General features: G+C 40.6%; 3 long non-coding RNA genes across 3 annotated transcripts in view; 1 reads left to right on the top strand and 2 right to left on the bottom strand.

Annotated features, from left to right (window-relative positions):
- Nucleotides 1-3,999: 3,999 nt before the first annotated feature.
- LOC119153854 lies at nt 4,000-5,529 on the bottom strand. Its single transcript, XR_005106243.1, has 2 exons — nt 5,053-5,529; nt 4,000-4,469 (listed from the first exon to the last, which is right to left on the bottom strand). It is a non-coding gene; the product is annotated as an uncharacterized LOC119153854 (long non-coding RNA).
- Nucleotides 5,530-8,894: 3,365 nt separating this feature from the next.
- The window catches only part of LOC119153802, a 33,919-nt gene continuing 22,483 nt past the window's right edge, over nt 8,895-20,330 (top strand). Inside the window, exon 1 of the long non-coding RNA XR_005106220.1 lies at nt 8,895-10,544. This is a non-coding gene — a long non-coding RNA (uncharacterized LOC119153802). The remainder of the gene's footprint in view (nt 10,545-20,330) is intronic.
- On the bottom strand, nt 11,476-20,327 carry LOC119153804. The gene is made up of 6 exons (XR_005106223.1): nt 20,112-20,327; nt 19,025-19,165; nt 15,507-15,578; nt 14,543-14,592; nt 14,051-14,090; nt 11,476-12,705 (listed from the first exon to the last, which is right to left on the bottom strand). It is a non-coding gene; the product is annotated as an uncharacterized LOC119153804 (long non-coding RNA).

Raw genomic sequence — 20,330 nt, 5'->3', positions numbered from 1 at the left:
GGAGCCATCAGTTTTGAGTATTCTTCACCAGCAGCAGTATCGTGTGGGAATAACAGAAGTGGGAGCTATATCCAATTATTTTCATCACAGCATAGCAGGGTGACAGTTTCTAGACACTTGCAAAAGAATCTATGGCTAAAGCAGTGGGTAGATATGCACAGCTAGCTCATTGATTCACTTTGATGTCAGACCAACAGAGCGCTCTTATCCCCAAACCAGGAGTTTACAAAGCATTTCAAACTTTTCATTGAGACAACTAGAGTCAGGATTAAAGACTTTTGAAGAACAAAACCCTAGGAATAACCTTGTTTCAGAAGAACCTCAGACCGGGCATTATGGAGCACCATTCTTAATAGGTGCTCATACAGTGAGTTTAATTAGAGCTCTTAGGAAGATATAAAGTGGAAGCTGTCCTGTGTGCAGAATCTTTTTCTTCTGAATGGGTAGCAATTTATCCCTTGCCTGTGAAATCTACCGTGCCTCTGAACTTCTGCACAGTAAGAAGGATGGAGCAGAGCTGAAGCTCTTCATCTATTTCTTTTCACTTGCCAGCCTGCCACGGAGACTATGCAGATTAGCAGTTCATTCCTGTTTTGGGCTGATACCCTGAGTCAACCCTCATTAATGACAAAATCTTTGGATGTCTTGTGTCCACTCTGTATATTAAGAGCAAGATGAAAGCGTCAATTGCTTGTGAGAGAGGAGGAAATTTATATAGCAGGACACACTAGGAACGATGCCCTAGTAATAACACAGATAGGTAGAAATAGGAACAATACTGTAATTATTATTAAAGTCTCACCCTTCGTTCATGGCAGAAAATAGACAGCATAAGAATCAGCACATATAATACTCTGAGTTCATGCCTCTGTATAAAAATAAAGACCAAAATAAGCAGAGTCCAGCAAGTTTCCAGTGGACGTTAATGAGAGTCAGATAATTTTGATTTTCTGTCCTGGGCCAGACAGCTGACAAAGCAGGAGCAAAGCAGAATTTTGTACTACTTTCACTCCCTCAAAATTTAAATGACTGCATGTTCGTCCAGATCTAAGCTTATAAACCAAAACCCTATTCCTGTTTCTTATTAAAATCAGACTTTTCAGAGGTGCTGAGTCTGTACTTTGGAGTTTGCAAGACCAAGCAGATAGTCTTTGCAGAAGCTGTGAGAGAGGGAGGACAGTTCTGAAGCAGACCGGACCAAAAAAAAAAAATAAATATCCAACCAACCTGCTGAACTCAGAGGAAGTTCTGTTTGAGATTCAGAACAAATTTTACAATTCACACAGGATTCCTCACTCGGGGTACTGACTATTAAGAACACATGCACCAAGTTTCTCCTCTTCTTTTGAACATTTGCTGACTGAGCTTTTTGTTACCTGAGCTCAAAGTGATCTGAGCTTCAAAAGCATGAGTTTTAGAAAGAAGATAACATCAAGTTGCTATTCTTACCATCCCTAGTCAGCTGTTCTGCTCATATTGTAAAAGTTTGACTTCATAGTCAAACAACTTTTGTCCTCACCATCACTCAGATTTAAGGGAATTTACCATTTGGAATGTATCTGTGTATGGGCCATCCATCAATCAGGAAGGGTTTTTATCAAGCCACCAGGCCACTTTTCACCCAGCTTTCTGTTTGACATCTGCAATGAATGCATCGGTGCAACTGGAAAACTAAGTACAGTGTAAAATCATGACATATTTACACTTTTGTATTTGAGAGCAGCTACAATCTTGCCCCAATATCAGAATAATTAGGGAGCTAGAGAGACAGAGCATTTAATGTTTTTTCCCCCCTTCAGCATATATCCATACAAAGATAAATCATAGTGCTTCACAGTAAAACCACAGCTCACACCTTGACATTTATTCACCTGTATAAAAAAAATTAAATAAATAATGCTGATGCTTACATGGCTGTGTGATGTCAAACTGTTCAGTGCTATATTACTCTGTGCAAGAAGTGGTTAACTCTTGCCATCAAAAAGTAAAAAAACCAAACCAAACCAAAAAAAAGCCATCCATACAAAGCTCAGAGAGTGCAATCTGACTATTGGCGTCTACAGACTAATGGGGATATTCTTCCCTTCATTCATCTTGGAGGAATAAGAACATCCTTCGCTCTTTTTTTTTTTTTTTCCTTTGCTTTTCTTTCATCTGCTGTAAATGAAACACAAATGGAATTTGGGTTATTTTCTGTTCAGACTGCTTCAAACACAGGCATTTTTTGATGCTTAAGTGTTCATAAAACACCATGTCCGATTTCTAGCTCTTCATTCTTCCTTGATAGAAAATGCAGAATGGCATCTTTTGCCAAAGGTGGATGAGTTGATCACACTGGATCGGTCAAGTAAAGGCTTCTTGAGGGTTTTCTTCATGTTGCAACAAAAATTTGTGAAGCAAAGGCCTCTGCAAGCATGCAACACCTGAGATGCACGCATGGTTGAAGTATCAGAAGCTGTAAACACATTTTGCTTCTCAAATGCACATTGAGAAATGTTTTGTGAAGACTGAGCAGAAAAGAATCCGCATAGGAATCCCATATAGATTTAGTAATATAGGGTAGCATCCGTTTGCACTGAAAATTCTTTAATACATACAGCAAAGCCTGCAAAGCATGCTGTAGTTTCTGAGATTACCTGCTGAAATCATGGGATCAATGAAGTCCCTACAGTTTTTCATTATTTTTCTTATGTTTCAGCAGGATTTTGCATTTCTGTTTCCTAACGTTTATGATTCTAGAAAAGATTCAATGTCATTAGTAGGGTCTTCAGGACCTGCATTTGCAGGGCTGATCCATAAGTACTTAATAAGGGAAAGCACAGGTGCTAACTAGGCAAGTGACAGCACAGCCAACAATGAATAAAGTGGCCTTAAGTGACCTCTGGTGGACAACAAGAACAGCGTTAAAATTGCTTCGTATTTCTCAGGAGAGTGGTTTGTCTATTTAACTAGCTTACATCCATCTAGCTGAATATTACCTAATATTATATAACAATCAAAGACATTTTCCACTTGAACCAAAAGTATTTCATGCAAAAAATTGGAAGCTAATACAGCAATGGTAAAGTTTTGAATCATGAACTTTCAAAGCCTCTGTAACAAAAGGGATTCTTGACTGTTGCAAATATACTGTTAACATTACACCACTGACAAAGCAAAGCTAAGGCAATCTTTCAGGTGATATAAAACTCACAAGCCATTTCGAAGGGAACAGAGCACTCCTTTGAGGGCACGTCAGTCTTTCCGACACCACCAGCATTTCCCAGGCTGGGTGAGGCAGTGGAATCTGTTGCTCCCAGCACATGCAGGCTGTTGATCACAGCCACCGTACTCAATCATAAGAACTTATATAGCTATGTACTACAATAACGAATATCCCCAAGGACCTTCTCCTATTCCCAACTAGGCGTTTTTAAAGAGAACCACAGCTTTAAGAGAAAAGCTTGGGGATTCATATTGATCTCATGGCTTGAAGAGGCTTCCAACACTGGGCTTTGGGGCCCATGGTTGCAGAGTTCAGGGACAGTCTGAGAGACCACAGACTTTGTGCAGTTCCGTGTAGGACTGAAAACTCCTTTTTGGTAAACAAAAGTAATTGTTTTCCCTTCCTACTGTTTCCTCATTTCAACCTGGAGCTAAGTCTCCAACAGCTTCTCACGTGGCTTTAACAATAGACACGGGAGATGGTTTGTGGTACAGAAATAACGCTATGAAATTGTTCCCAAGGAAAACCAGTCTGTCTTGGCAACAGTTGTCCTGGCAACTAAGTCTCCTCACAGAGGATGATGGCCACTGATCCGTGGAAACCGAACCATGAGTCATTTTGCTCAGAGACCAGAGGGGCTAGGGAACACAGCCGCAGAGCCCCCACCACGTGGCTTTCCTCCGCCACTCACACCAGCAGGGAACTCCCACCAGCCAAAGAGGTTAACTGCAATTCTGCCTCTTCGACACAGATCCAGGATGTACTAATTACAAGGCATATTAATAGGCAGCAGCATCCTTACAGAAAATGTATTTTATTTTTTTTTTTTTTAGATAGTCATATTAAGGACTGGCTTAACTCTTCACCAGGAGAGGAAAATTGCACTGGAAAAATCACATCAGAACATGCCAACAGAGCCGTGACAGTACTAAGCAAAGCACAGATAAAAATGGCAGAGCACATTTCTGTCTAAGCAGCTTTTCAGAAGGCAGTGTGAAAGCTTTGAAGAGCTGTAGGTTTTTTTATTTCGTACCTTGTGTGGAGAGTGCCACGGGTGCTCCTCAGGGTTAGCACTGCTCTTGTAACTGCACAGCCCCAGACGTGAGCCCCAATGAAGCCTAAGGCTTGGAACAAGGAGCTCGGACGGTGGTCTTGTGCCTTGGAGAGCGTTCCCATGGTTCCCATGTTCAGCTCTCCCTCATTGCCTGTTATGGACTTGCTTGCTCTTTCTGCTGAAGTGGCCTTACTGCAAATTAACGTCACTCTGGGACAAAGCACATGCTGTATTAATTGCTGCTCCTTCCCCTGTACAGCATGTGCCCAGCACTCACCGACTGAAACAGAAGCACCATTTGCACACGCACGCACACAGACACACACGGTGTAAGAACACGACATTTGAAGCCTCACCTCCCAGCCAAAGCCTGCCGTTCCCTCTTCCCCTTCCATTCCCACCTCTAAGAGGCCCAAGCACCATCTGCCTCAGCACCCCCAGGAACGTCTGAAGTGTCCCACCAGGTGAGCCCCCCCTGGCCATGGAGTGGCTGTGCTGGGACAGCGGCTCTCCTTTACTGGGAGGATGAGCAGCCCTTTGGCTGCAGAGCTGGTGCTGCCCACCCAGCCCACAGACCTGCAGCACCCAAAACTCTGCCTCTTGGGTGAAGCAATGAGACAGAAAACACCCATTTCGTTTTGGTGGGCTTCTTATCTCTGAGCTGGCTGTCTCAAAGGACACGTGTGACTGGAGGCTCTGGGCAACGGAATGATGAGCGAGGGCTTGAGTGGTGAGCAGAAACTTCAACTACAGCAAGTTGAAACAGATCAGTTAGAAGAAACGAGAGAAGTACCTGGGTTGCCCCCCGCTCAAAAGGGCTATCGAGGGTGAGCAGGGCTGTGCCAGGACACTCGGCTCCAGAAACAGCATTCCCAGCAGTTTCTCAGAAACTGATCCGGAACAAACATTTCTGTTTCAGAAAACATGACTTTGCAATAAAATTATTTCCTCTCAGAATATTTCTCATCATTCATTCTATTTCTTTATTCTGAGTGATGCCAATCTATGCATATTATTATTTATTTAGTCACAAATACTTGGACACAATCATCCTCATATAGGAGAAACGCAAAAGAGTTTCTTAGATGATAGCACAACCATTGCATGAATTAATATTTGCACAAGAAGCAGAGAAATGCTTTTCGTCGGTTTACACTTCTTTTTCCACTACCAGCACTGAACTCAAACACAGTAAACATTTCAGGAGGCTGTTAGGACATTCAGAGACTTCCAAGGAGAGGAAAAAAGCACCTCAAAAATAAATCATACAGCCCGACAAGTGCATAGTAAATACTTGGAGATATATAAAATCCCACTTTTAACTTAAATGAGTTAACAACTTGAAAAAATGAGCTTAGGCATAAAATTATGAACTGACTACAAATCAACTGCAAACACATTAAAGGCCCGTATTTGTTCAAATACATTATTCATAAGATTTAATTTGAGCTGTAGTTGTACGCAATTTATGTTGCATAAACTTAAGCAAATACTTGTAACCAAAAGCTGATTTAACGAATTAATGAGCAATCTTTAAATAAAGTTCTACTACTAAATAAATTCCTCCCTGATTTGCAAAGCCATATGCTTCTTTAGCATATAACCCAACACTCCCGTTAAGCACTGAACCCTACAACACTGGCACAGCGACGAACAGTTTAGGTCTGATCAAGCCCTCGCTAAACAGGACTGGTGCGAGGTAAGGGGGGAGAACCCACTGTTTGTGCAACGTTCTTAAAGAATTTAAGGTTCAAACGCTAAACAAATACATTGTATGTTTATGGTATAGAGCTATGTTCTCTAGGATCGACATTTTCAGAATTTTTAGTAAACAGCTGGAAAGAAGGGGGAATGCACTTTTTTATCTCTGCTAAAGCACTTCCATTGTCCGTTGCTACAGTCATTTGGACATCAAATTTAGCAACGAACACCTCAGGCTGGGAGCTACTGCAATATGTGGTACATCTGCACAGTTCGAATTGGTGTACCGTACCAGCAGCGTTGCTGAGCTTTTTAGTAACTATAAGCAATTGGGAAATTCAGATTCCACATGCCTCTTAGACAGCTGTCTCAAAAACTTTTTCTATGTACTCTGCCAGAACTATGTCATTTTCAGTAAAAAAAAAAAAAAAAAAAATCTTTCAACAAGAAAAGTTAGGCATTATTGCCAGTCAGGTGGATGTGCAACCTCAAGAAAGATATATTTTTTTTTTCCTTAAATACAGATCTCCTTTCCCTCAACTCTCCGTCCCTTCTCTGCTGGCAAAATATCTCCAATATGGGCACAGAAAAGCATGCCCACACACACAGGTGCCTGATTGACCACATCTGTGTTTCAGTTCACGGCTTCTCCCAGCTCAGTGCTAGCTATGGAAAAGCTCAAAGAGTGAGCAGCTTTGATTTGCACCGACTGCGCTGCAGAAACTCCACGCTTCTCTGCACCAGTTCTGAACTAAATGTGTATTACGTTGAAGGAACACAAGATTTATTTAATGAATAAATAATCCACATCTATGCAGCTTCAATGCAGTAAAACCAATGCAGTAAAACAGTGGCTAGCATAACTCTCAGTCCTGTATAACCTTTTCCACTGAATTTAAATTGCCTGTTCTTTATAGAATTTAAGGTAGATTTCAAATATGTGTTTCCATGTCACTCAAGTAATCACTCCGTTGCTATTTTCTGGTGTTCTTTGGGACATTTTCTTGTCAATTATTCTGTAATTTCTCAGATTATATAGAAGCCTTAGTAAACTGGATGCTTTTGAACTGCTGGAGGTAAGGGGGAATGTCTGCAAATGAACAACTTGCTCAATTATTATCCCCTAAAGTTATTACCAAAACAGAAGAAAGACCTAGTCTGGCTTCAACAGCTGAGTTTTAACATTTGAATTTAATTAAAATGCATATGATGCTTGACCAGCAGTTAAACCACTGTAAAGCTTTCCATTGACTCTTTGGACTGTGGATTAAGCACATATCAGGGATAATGTCGAACTAAACAAAAAAAAGCAAACAGCTAATATTTGCAAAGAAATTAAATACTTACAGTACGCACCTGGTACAGCAGCTCCTACTACCTACTTTCCACTAATATTTTACCGGTTCTCTTGTGTTCGCTTTGTCACACATAAACATGAATTGCAGAAATAACTTCCTGTTATGTTCTCCCTTATTCATCCTCTTTATTTCAAAACCACTTTTAAGGTTCTGAACTTAGTAGTTTCACACCTTTGTCACAGGGCAGATGCCGTTTCGCAGATTGAGTCGATTAGAGAAACCCTCTGAGTTTACCTGCTCTGTGGGATGCATCCATAGGCTGTTACACAGTGGATGGACAGCAATGCAGAACGAGCTGGTTCTCCCCAGTGCCTCCTCTGGATCTAACTCTTCTGAATCCAAGGACAACAGAGATGAAGTTTTGCCTTTTGTAAGTGTTGTGTGCAATTTCCCCACGTTATGGACTAAACCCAAAATGGATCCTCTATTTTCATTTTTTTTTGTTGTTTGTTTTAAACCCCTCCCCACAGTTCGGGTTGTGTAAGACACCAACCAAACAACTAGATGTTATCATTAATCTTTGGTAGCGTTACTACCCATTAGAAAACAAAGCTGTTGCATTGGTAGACTATCTTTCCACAAAATGTGCCTTCGTATTTGAAAAACACTAGGGGGTGAATTGTAACTGTTCTTAAAAGGCAGCTGTCAAAATACGGATGTTACCAAGATTTTCCAGACCCAGGGATTGAAACACTAAATCTTCCCCAAAAGTGTGAGCCAAAGATACCTTGATATGATGACAGAAATACAGAAATGGGTTGGTTAATGTGCCTTGACAACACCCCTTAGCTCTCACATACCTCTCAGCCACGTTGCATCCAGTGGGAGGTTTGCAGCTCTGGTGCAGTGAGAATGACTGTTACTCTGTTAGTCGCTTCTCTCCTATAGTCTGAATAATTTTTATGTGACCAGCAGTTTGAATATAATTTATAATGCAAAGCGAGGTATCTAATAGAACAGGATCTTTTGGCGCAGACTGTTTTCTTTTAGTAATTGCTCTTGTAGATGGGCAATCTCTATACCATTAAGTCTCTGGAGCCTCTTTTTGCTACAGCCTAAATACATTTGTCATCTTTTTGAAAAGTCTGGTATCCCAAAGTTTTCATTGACCTCAGTGAGAGCTGTGGGTTTCCAGAAATTTTGAAAACCTACTCATTTATTTATTTATTTATTTTTAAGAAGCAGCCTAATTTTAACAGGTTGGCTTAAAAAGCGTGTCTACATTCAGACATAATTCTGAAAAATATGGAAAAGATCCCCAACAGCTTTCATACATACAAAAGAAGCCCTAAAAAACAACCATCACTTTCACCCAATGTTTTCTAACCTGTTTTTAGGTAATCATAGGATACATCACAGCTTTTCACACCTAACTGTGAATTGAATGGTAAATGATAGATAAATAAGGTCATGGGAGAATTTACTGTCGCTAATACCACCTTGCAGTGAGAAGGAATGTTCCTTTCCTTTCAGTGAGCCACTAGCCAGCAGACGGTTTCTGTTTTTCTAAAAGAGATAAGAAGGGAGAATACAAGAAAATTAATTTTCGCTGATGACAAAATGAATGAAGGAAGAAAGCTCTTGAACTTCAATGTGGAATCCAAGCAGGAATGCCAAAATAGTTAATCTGTTACTGTGACAGAGTACAGCACAGCCATAATGGGGACATTACTTATGCAATATAGTCCAAAAGGTTACTTAACTAGGACACACCAACAACGTATAAAGCAACGCGCACGTTTATGCCAAGTGACAAATAACCCAGGGGCAGGTAGATTCAAGAGTCAGAAATTACTAGCAGGACCCATCCTTTCACTTATGTGTTTGTCTGTTGTTCCCTTTTTACCACTTTATTTGCTTCTATGGATTTCCAGTTTGAGTTGTAGGACTTTATTACTGACATGCCGAGGCATTTCTCCTGCCTGCGTATCTTCTATTTCAGGTAAGGGTTATGCCGAGCTGCTGTTTATTCTGTAGCACTGCTCTCTGCTGACTTCCTTAGAGAGGCCAACTACCCAGCAGCTTGGTAATGAAGAGCTTTTGAAGTCTCAAGTCACCTTCAAAAAATACCACTTTTTAATATTTTTCCAACAGCAATCATGCCTTTTGGGAACAGGAGAATGAGGAGGACCCAGAAGCACAATACATCTAAATTACTTTCAGCACAGCACAGAGCAGCAGCTTCTAGGATCCTGCTGAGCAAGGCCACATTATTTCCCCGAGTGACACACGTGTGAGAGCACTGCATACAAATGCATAGCTAATTTGCCAGTTTACTTTGATGTCAGTTCAGCTGAGTACTGCTATTCCAAATGAAAAGTTTAAATGGGTTTCCAGCTCTGCAGTTCTCTGAAAGATGTAGGGGGTTCAGGATCAAAGAGGTCCTGGAACAAGAAGCCCTTTGAGATGGCCTTCATGTTGCACAGGTGTTACTAAGATCCTGGAGAATTACTTCAGTCAGATCCCTGAGGAAGCTGCAGTAGCTCTGGGAAACATTTTTTCTTGGAGGAATGTTGCATTTCTGATATGTACCGACCTGCCGTTGTTTATGCCATCAGTGTATTACCACCAGCCATGCAACAGCTTGGCTGTATCTCTCAGCTGAGGACAAAACAAAACCTACAACCCCACAGGTGCCCAAACCACTTGCAGAGTCAGTCTCAATTTGATTCACCTTTCAAAAGGTCTCTGCATGAGGGAAGCGTCTGACAGAAGCTGCCATACCTGTGCTACACCAGCTTCTCCTATCTAAACAAGGATGTTATCTCATGCGGGAAAGAGGGAGTGGACCTTTTTTCTCCTAGTTTTATAACATGTTGGTTTACCTTACGAGGCTTCTGTCTACCATGGTAGGCTACTCTTTTCATGTGTCTTTTGTTTCCTTTAAGCGAAGGCTGAACTATGGCTCCCAAATCTTCTAGAGTCTTTGAACATTGTCCTTTTTGGTCCACATGGCCCGTTTTTCCAAGATCCTCAACACTTCACGGCCCAATGAGTTGAACCGGAGAAGCTGAAGAGAATGAGTTGAAGAGAAACAGAGCAAATAAAGCTAATCATTACTTTAGCCTCACAGCTTAGTAAACATTTGCAGGTTGCTCTTAAAGCCACTAGATGCAGGCTGTAACAGCTGAAGGGAATCCCTAATCTTTTAACTACAAATGCAAAGTACAAGGTTCGATCCTCATGGAGCTTGCGTGGAATACCGGAATTAAATACATTCAAAAGGGTCAGATGCTCGCATTTACATTCTTCTTGAATAAATTCTTATCCTTTCCTGAGTAATGTTTTTTTAAGCCTTCCTTTTGGCCTCAGTAAAATTATTTCAGTGGAAAAGAGGCATCGTTTTCTCTGCAAGTTTGCCCAGTCAAGGCTTTGTAGTTACCTGGTGGGAGGAGGGAGCAAAGTGAAAAGGCTTCAGTGCTACACAGTGGATTTCTTCTTTCATTGTAGAAGAATGTACACAGCAGTTAATTTTCCAAATACACTAAACAACTGCACTGACCTAGATATACTGGGAATATATAAATTGTAATTTCAGAAGAAAATTCGGTCTCTTCTAAATTTAAAATCGGCACTAACCCCTACTACTGCATTCATTATGAGGGGTTTCTGTGGTAAATAGTGAATGCTATGTGTTACTGTGTGGAATCAAAAATTTTACTGCCTTAGTAAATTTCAGAATATATTGAATTTATTGGAAAATGTAAAGTGATGTTATTCTATGTAGAGGAGTGCTGTGACAATGAATTAGCATTACTGTAAGGTGAAGTAATTATGGTGAGTAGAAATGGCCTCTTTAGAAGCGTGTCTTGACTTTAGTCAATATTACTAGCTAAGCTGGAAAGCTGCTCTGGCTGGAAAACGGCTGCTGTTTTACCTTGGCCTACCTGTCTTTCTTACTACCCTCCTCACCATCTCTGCTGCTCTCAGGAATTCTGCAAGGAACAAATGTGCAAAAAATTATTTCCTTTCTCCTTATATTTGCATAGAATGACATTAGTAGCTCTTGTCAATGACGTTTCTAAAGAGGAAAATATGGAAAGCAAGAGAAAAATTTGTATTACCCAAATACTTGCCCTGGGAGGACAATGGCAAGGTGAGAATTGTCTGCAAGTATGGCATATTTGAGAGACGTTTCTGCCGTTCTCTCCAGGCTGCTTACAGGGTAACAACAAGAAGCACCAATGCAAAGCCACAGAGAAACTCCAGATGTCTGGTAACAAAGTAAATTCGAAAATAACTGGAGAAGACCCTGACAATATTTGGAGACAATAATAAGTTTTGCAAGAACTGAGGTAGGGTATATAGTTACGGAAGACACTTTTGGGGAGAACTAATGCAGTGATGGATTTGCTGGGCAGAAAGGGCAAACCTGCCTCCTCCTCGGCCACTGAAGCTACAGCAGTGATGCACGAGGCTGCCTGTCCGTGACCAGATGTTGTGGTCTCTTATCTTCCATGCTGTCCTCTTCAGCTGCCTGCTGGCACGGATGAGCGAAAATAAGCCACCACCACTGTGAAAAGGCTGAGGAAGTGGTGAAAAGCCTTGCTTGCTTGAATCAGAGATGTTTACATTTTCCTGCCTAACTAGCTTCAGTGATGATGTAAAGCACAGCGCCTTCAGGTTTGCTCTAAAAGCACTATTCTATTCTTCCTTCAGGCACAGAGATGGCTTACATGACCTGTCACAACCTCCAGCAGCCCTCTCTTCTTCACTGTTTTTTTAATTGGTTTACATCTTAATATTGTTTTCTTGCAAACAGCTTCGTTTTATGAGAAATCAATCTCTAATGACACATGAATTTGAGTTTGGTTTTTTTTTTTTCTTCTTACCTTCCTAGTGGGAAATCTTCAGCCCTTCCTTGAAGTTTTAACATAAGCATTTTTAATTGCTTTAATAATGAATACAAGTTCTTCAACTTTAGGTCATTTTGAGCATGCCTGGTAAGGGTGTTGAATGAGCATTCCCAGGTAGCCAACAAATTCCTCATTATTAGCAACAACTTATATAGAAAAGTGTTCTTAAGTCAACAGGACTACTCTTATTTTGGCCTTTCATTTCCCACTTATTGATATTATGGAAAAAAAAAAAAACAACAAACAACTCTGACATGTTTATAGATGTTTCCAGCTTTAGTGTGAAATATTGAACTGGGATATATAGTAGTCAGCATCATATTTTCCTTAAAAAAAGGCATGAAGAATTCTTCAAAGACTTTCTGATACAACTCCACCAGGAACAGATTTAATTCACTACCAGACCAGAGCAAATTTCAATACAGTGAATCTAGAATGAAAGATCCACAGAACAAGACATACTTATGGAATATTCCACTCACACTTTGCACGGTGCTCTTGCGTTCCTCTAGCCTTTCACCACAGAATCACCTGGAATTGGAAGATTCCACAAACCTTCAGATCAGCTAAGCTCACAAACCTGCTGTCCATACTCAGGACGGTGATGAAGACTGTACATTTAATGAAAGATAGTTGAATGCAGTTGCTAGTGAGACAAATTGGAGAAAGACATTTTTCTGTGCCTGGATCCCTTTCTACCCCTGTTTCCTTCCTATTTCTGATTTCTTTGCCTGGCTTTTCTTTGTGAGCAGGGCCACCGCCTGGCGTGGGTTTCCAGCGGTGGAGCTGTCACCAGGAGCGCTCCTGCCTAGGACCGATGTGCTCAGCGCTGGGTGCAGCAGCATTGCTCAATCTGGTCTGGAAGACTTAATACTGCCAGAGCTGTTGACTCTTTTTAGCTGCTCATGCTCTATAAAGTAACTATATTAAATCAAGATGAGTTGATTACCACTTCTCATTCTGATTTGCTGCTTTTCAATACATAGCATGAGCGCTCCTGGACAGCTCCTACACAACTCCTTTAAGAAAGAATCTCTTAAAAAAAACCAAACAAACCCACAAACAAACAAACAAACATAAAATCCACAAAAACCAAGTTAATAATAAAAATCATCTAAAATTTGGAAACCCGAAGTGGTAAACCACGGTTTCATCACATTACACTGCCATAGCCTTGGCATGTAGGTACTCCCAGATGCATTTCCCCATGCTCAAAGTTAAAGGTCTGCGATGTCCCCTGAAAATGAGAGGACTTCGAAGATGGAGCAGGTATCCAGGATGCTTGGAAGTCTTTATCCTTTGAGTGTAAGGTGATGAGCTTGGCAAGGGCTTTAACTGTGGGGGTATTTCTGCTAAGCCAATAAAGTTCCTCCTTGAAAGCAAACTTCAGCCCTTATAATCCCGCCTCTTGATATCCTTTTTTGCTGTCTTACTCATTAGCTATATCTAATGCCTAATTGCATCTGAGCTCACAGTTGCTCGGGATTCGCTGAGTTTGCTGAAACAGAACTGCACTAAAATCCAATTTACTAAGCTTAAGGTTTCACAGTCAGCAGCCAAAAACCATACAGACTGGATCTATCAAATATACATTTATCTTCCCAACCATGAAAAGAGGTAGATATGCACAGATAAGCTGCTTTGTGCGAATGACACCAATGTAAATCAAATCCAGAATTATAAACTCTCAATAGTAAGACGATGATGCAATCAACATATCTTCTGTTAAACAGGAGGCCAGAAATATTAATTACCTTAGACACATTTAATGGGTGTGACATGTTATGCTAAATTCAGCATTATTACACTAGATAAGTCATCAGAATGTTATCCACATAAAGACATACTCTGGATAAAAAAAATAAATAAATTTCACCTTTTCTAAATGGAGCTTCATTGAAAAAACACAGAAAAACCTAGAGGCAGAGAGAATATTCAGTTATTTACTCTGTAATCTTTGTTTCTTTGCACAAGTAATTTTGCAATTCAGCCTTCCATTAGCCTGCTAAGCAATTAGGAAAAGGATCTTGAATTTCTTCCCTAAGCCACTTTATTTCAGGTATATTTAAACAATTAATCTAAACAAATAATCTAAAAATATTTTTTTATGGTAAGCTATTCCATTGTAGAAACAAAGAAATTGCAGCTGATAGCTAATTAACTGATGCTCCTACTTCAAGGCATAATAGAGGCCAAATATATATCCTAATCAGGCTTCCAGAGTATTTGGTAATACCAGAAGCAATGTCTGTGTAAATTACTGCAAGCTACTGCTTAAGGCCATCCAAATTCTACAGTTAGGACTGATCAAAAGTCTAATAAAGGCAAGGAAAATATTTCTGTGGACTGTAACAACTCTGAGTCATACCTTCTCTGAGCCAATTTGCATGATGCTGAGCTTAGCAGTAAATCCAAAATCTGAAATACGAACATAAAAAAAAAATATTCTTTTCTAATATATTCACCTCAGTACGTATTCTTCAGATCACATCTGGAATTCCCAGGGTGTTTTCCCCACTCCCAGCTGTCATTTTATCATCTATTATATAAAATGGGTATCTCATTATGGGCTACTGTGGAAGACGTTCCGTAGCGATGCCCGTATCTACAGCAGAGAAGTGAAAGAACTGATGATGCTTCTTTTCAGTTTCACCAGTGATTTTACCCCTGTAATCAAAATGTCCATTTTTACAATTTCACTAATTTATAGGCTGATGCTTAAAAACTATCAGAGCTGAATAATCAAAATATTATTAGAACTACATAATCTGCCAACCACAGATAGTCATTATAGGGCTTTCTGCAGTGTCTTCTAGCAGAGTATTTCCACATCTACTTGGCAATGATTTATTCCAACACAGGTCCCTGTGACCTCGGGGCAGCTAGTGCTTTAAAGGTTGTCCCCATGTGCCTGGTTATGGAGAGTCTAAACACAATATGTTCTACCTTCTAAACTCCGGCTTAAATGACAAGCTTGAATTTATTTTAACACATTTGTTAGATTTAGGTGTGAATCAGATCCTAAACTTCTATTCCTTCTTCATATTACTCTCATATCTGATTTAGGTTTAAAATTATTTTCTTTTCGGAGACAGCATTTTCAATGAAACCTGGAGTTTCTAATCCTGCTCTAAAATGTTGACACTTTGTAAACGTAGGCTAATGTCCAAATAAAAATGGAGTATGCTCTGAATTTATCACCTAGGTTATACCACTTGTGATTTCACTGACATTAAAGAAACACTGAGGAGGTTCTAGTCTAAAGAAACGTACTTTGGCGTCTAAGCAGCGACAACCCCACTGCAATGACAAGATCAGAGCCTGGCACTTACCTTAGTTCTGTAGCAGGCTGGCAGGCACTCTGGCAGCCAGTTTTACATTAGTCAGAAATGCTTCTCAAAAGCCTGCAAAAAAAAAAAATTCCAGATGCAAAAAAGAATGTTTATGGTGATAAGAAAGTAAACATGCCAGCTATGTATTTTAATTTGTACATATCATGCCTGCTAGAGCTACACTGATGTGGCCCTTCTAACCCTTCTCATGGCCCTATTCAAAACTGTCTTCTTTTCACTGGCATTCCATGGGCTAACGGTGCAATTAACTGATCTGATTTTGACAGTGCAGAATCTCCCAGGTTCTTCCTTTTTTGCCTATCAAAAGAAAGCAAGCAGAAAAAGGAGCGCTGCTGTTGACTTCAACCAAATACTCCAAAGAAAGAGCAGCAACTTTTTTTGCTTTTATAATTTGCTTAGCAACATCTCTTTCCAGCTGTCACTGCCTTTCCTGCCTAAATGCTGGCACTGAGATGCTTCTGAAGCATTGCTTCCCCAAATCCTGCTGCAGCAGCACCCACCTCTTCACTTGAGGGTGCCACCCAGCTAGCAGGACCAGGAACACTTTGAGCACTCTCCTCTCCGGTCTGGCACAAAGGTCAGCCTCAGGCCCCTTTCCCATGCATGCATCACATGCTTGGGGATATTACCTCTAGCCCAATGCCTGCCCTGACCCTCTCCAAGCCTATCTTCAGCCACAGCCCCTTGGGTGAGCCCAGGTCCCCACCAGGCTCCCCGGGCTGAGCAGGGCTCTGCTGGAGTCCCACCCCAGGAGCCCTCGTTCCCCTGAGCCACCCCCAGTGCTACGCCGCAGGTATCCTGGCCCACAATGTACCTCGTTTTGATCTGGATTTTGAACGTTGCTTTTGCTTTTTGTTCCGAGTTTAACATGTATCACAGATTAAGGATATCCACATAGCTAAGCAAGAATTTGTTGGTTTATAGCACTACATGATATCAAATTGTAATCCTTCGGAACAACTTAAAAAGAAGGTAGAGCCATGAATAAACTTCAAAATAAATAATAGCAAAACCCAACCTATGTTTCCTCTTTTAAGGCCCTATATCCCATTTCTTCCATTTTTAATTAGTACACAAACATTTGGTTCCTACTTTGGGAAAGTCTGAGTCGGATTAAAGCTGGCTATTAACATTTTGGGATTGCACCAGGACAGGAGGCTGGGGAACTGGTGGCAGCAGCACCATTCAACTGTTTACTTACAATCAGGGTATCTTGATGCAAAGTAACGTACATGTGTTTCAGTACTACAAAAATGCTAAAGGCATGCTAAACGTCTACAACAGGAATTATTTGCATACATACGTACAAACAAATGCTTTGGAACTCGTACAGATGTTTTTATTCTTTGGTCTTTCAGGCAGGTGCTGTTAAATCATAAATGTTTGAACACTTCCTCATGTTTGAGCATTCCTTACTTCACGTCTGTACAGTCACTTTGTTGAACTTGCCCCCTAAGGCATTTATAACTTGTAGTAAAATGCCTGCACGTCTCTAACATTCGAACAATCCTATTTATCATTAACAATCATTCCTGTGCTACAGAGCTAGTTGTGTAACCACAACCTTTAGGTAGGCAGATATTTTTAAGAAAATGAATTGCTGCATTTGCAGCCTCATGCACGTGCTTTAAAATTATTTTTGCAATATTTACACTCTGCAGTCCTAACTGCATGCTTGTCACACCGATAGTTTTGTGCCAGTACTAACAGTCCCAAGTTTTCTGGATTAACAACATAAATCCAGAGCTGCGCTCTGGACTGCTGTCAGGGAAGGAGAAGAATTAAAATCCAGTGTTAGTGTCCCAAATAAGATATCAGCACACACTGCAACAGCTGCATAAAAAGAGTTCTATGTTTAATATCTACAATGCAAATACTTTAAAGAAAAGCAATTTTGGCAAGTTATATACTGCTTCACCTTTTAGGAACATAACTGACAGACATGAAAGACACAAGTCATTTTGACACTGTGTTTTAGAAAATCCGTAACAAACCATTCGCTTAGAATCTGGCACTTTATACATACACATGTATGCGTGTATATTATATGAAGTGCCAGGATCTCTGGTTTCTCAAGCTGTGCCAGTTTACAGTAAGCAGGAATGGCACCTACCATACTTGAAGCTATGACAGCATGAGTGAGCACAAGCAAGAGAAAGTTTAGTGTTGAAACAGTAAAGGAGGAAAAAGCACACCGAACTGCCGCTTCACCTGCTGCAGGTTGTGCTGGTGATTCGCTCTGTGTTGCCTGTATCCACACCTGGCTTTTCAGCCACAAAGACCCATTACTTGCAAAGGTCACAGAATCTTCTAAAAATTGTCCTCAGTACAATGTGCTTCAACAGATGTGGCTTTGCTACTCTCCATTTAAACCAGTTCTTTTGTTGCTACCCTCTTTCTGTGTAAAACGTTGGATTGAACAGGGTGTCCCCCCGACCTGTCCCTGCCCCCCTTTCCCCTCATACCCCATTCTACAGATGCAAAAAGATTAAGAAAAGACAAAAATGATGCACGTACACACACACATATATTAATATATATATACAAGTATATAGACATTAAACTAAGTTGCTAGAAGGCTTATGCTTTGTGAGAATTTCATCACTCTGGGATACCACAAGAGCTGACCCTTAAGAACAGACTTTAACACCGTTCTGGTCAACTGTATCCCTCCTGCTGGAACTGTTTCTATAATTTTCAGCCTTTGGTAGCCTTTAAGAAATCTTAATTCTATACCTTTCCAAATAACAAATCAACCTACAACCTGACCTTGCTAAGAGTAGTAATCAGGAAGTGAGAAAGTTGAAGTTTGCGGCAACAGGAATTCTTTTAGAAATTACATTTCAGAAGGAACACAGGAGGACCAACACTAGCATCAAGAGTTAATCTTGGCAGTCCAGCACCTTTTCTTAAATTCTAAGAGAAAGACCATCACATTCCTACTTCCAGTTACCGATAGATTTCTAATAGTGATTACAGGATTGTTGCTACCTGTTCCATGGGGAGGGCACTGCTTTTCGATTCTTTATTTTCCCTTACAGCAGAGATTGCCAAAAGCAAAAAAATCACGTAGGGCAACTGTGTGAGCGTTCTTTCTTGCAGGCAGAGAACGAGAGGGAAAAAAGGAGAGCTATCTATGGATGACAGGTCATCCTACTGAAATAGCTCACGGATGTTGGCTCACTAAGATGTATTGAGGCCAAGAACTTCTGGGCATGGCCTATGCTGCTTGGGTTACTCCATCAGCTCTACCTCCCACAGCCTATCAACCCTCTCTTGATCCCCTCCTCCTCTCCAGTCAAGGCCTCAGATTCAATAAAACCCTTTTCCATTGAACCTTCTCCATTGTTTCTTTTCCCCCCTCATGTTTGCCTGAAATTCCCCCTTACGCTACATAACTTGCACAGGGTTGGTACATTATAATATTTTGTTCAACCTTTTTCAAGCAATGCACATGGTATTTCTGGCTTTATCCAAAACTGCATGTGCTTAGTTACCCAGCAAGGTCAGGCTTCCTACAGGTACGCTGGCAGTTAGAGAAACATCTGTTGCGATTCAGTCAGTTCTGGCCTCAGGGTTTGACTCACAGGACAGACGCTATTTTGCTCAGTACTTCTATGACAGATGCAGCTTTTTATCTAAAAAAAGGACAAAAATCATATTTTTATCTTAACACGTCATTTCCGCCCCCCCTACCCGGCTGCAAGTTAAGGGAAGTCCTAGTGATATCTGATGGACCATTAACTACAAAAGGTCACCACCAGGGTTCCATTTCAAGCCAAAACTGAAGAGATCAAGTGGATAAAGTAATCCCCCAGGTGAAACACTTCAGTACAAATGACTAGAAGCAGGGTATTCTGTTGCTCAAACATCTGATGACTAAGTTCCATCTGTGCCTCGCTGAATCCCGGCGGCAGGCAGGACTGCTTAGTCTATTATTGTTCAGCCAGCGGGATGGCTTAGTTACGGCAGGAGATGTGGGACAGCTTTCCAAAATGAAGGCAGCTATCAGATCAAATTGGTAACTGAAGAAACAGGACTCCACTTGAATGAGCTTATCCATAGGCAGACAAGGCATCAAATAGGAGCTGGAGTCATTTGTGCTGTAGGATATTTAGATTTTGATTCAGCACACATCACAGCCTCTTCAATCAGTTGTGGGTTCTTGCGCTGGTGTACTAGTAAAATTAAGCCTTTTCTGTTTAGTAAACAGGAAAGGTGTTTCTACAGTCACATGACAATAGTAGGGATGTTACACCTTAAGTGACGTATATTCCAGCCAAAGCATAATATACGATATGATATTTATGCTTAGCTGGTATGTCATGGATCACCAGCTGTAAGTCCTGCTTTTGAAAACATTAGCTGGTACTTTTGTTACTTCAAGTGAAATACAGTTTTAGAGGTATTTTAATGGTTGAAGATTGTACATGCTGCTTCAGTGTGAGCAACCCAAAATTTCATTATTTATCTGTCCTTTAATTATAGGATTAATCTTCAAAGCATTATGGAGTACATTTGCAAAGTCACAGAGAGAATAAAAGGATTATAGAGGATAAAAAGCACACAGAGCATAATACGTACCAATGGTATAAGCGAGTGGTGATAAGGAAAAGATGCACATATGCTAAGGCTACATTTATACATCAAGATTACACAGCATATGAGTGAAGGGACCATGATTCTTCCATCCCTTTACACCTGCAAAACATATTGTGGCAGCTGTTTATACTGGGCTATTCTAATATTTTGTAATCAACCCTTTTGTAAAACTGCATGTTATATGTCAGTTGTGGTCATCTT

This window comes from Falco rusticolus, chromosome 9 (assembly GCF_015220075.1).
Source record: "Falco rusticolus isolate bFalRus1 chromosome 9, bFalRus1.pri, whole genome shotgun sequence".
Taxonomy (NCBI): domain Eukaryota; kingdom Metazoa; phylum Chordata; class Aves; order Falconiformes; family Falconidae; genus Falco; species Falco rusticolus.
The sequence above is the reverse complement of the archived record's forward strand: the minus strand, read 5'-3'. Positions and strand labels throughout refer to the sequence as shown.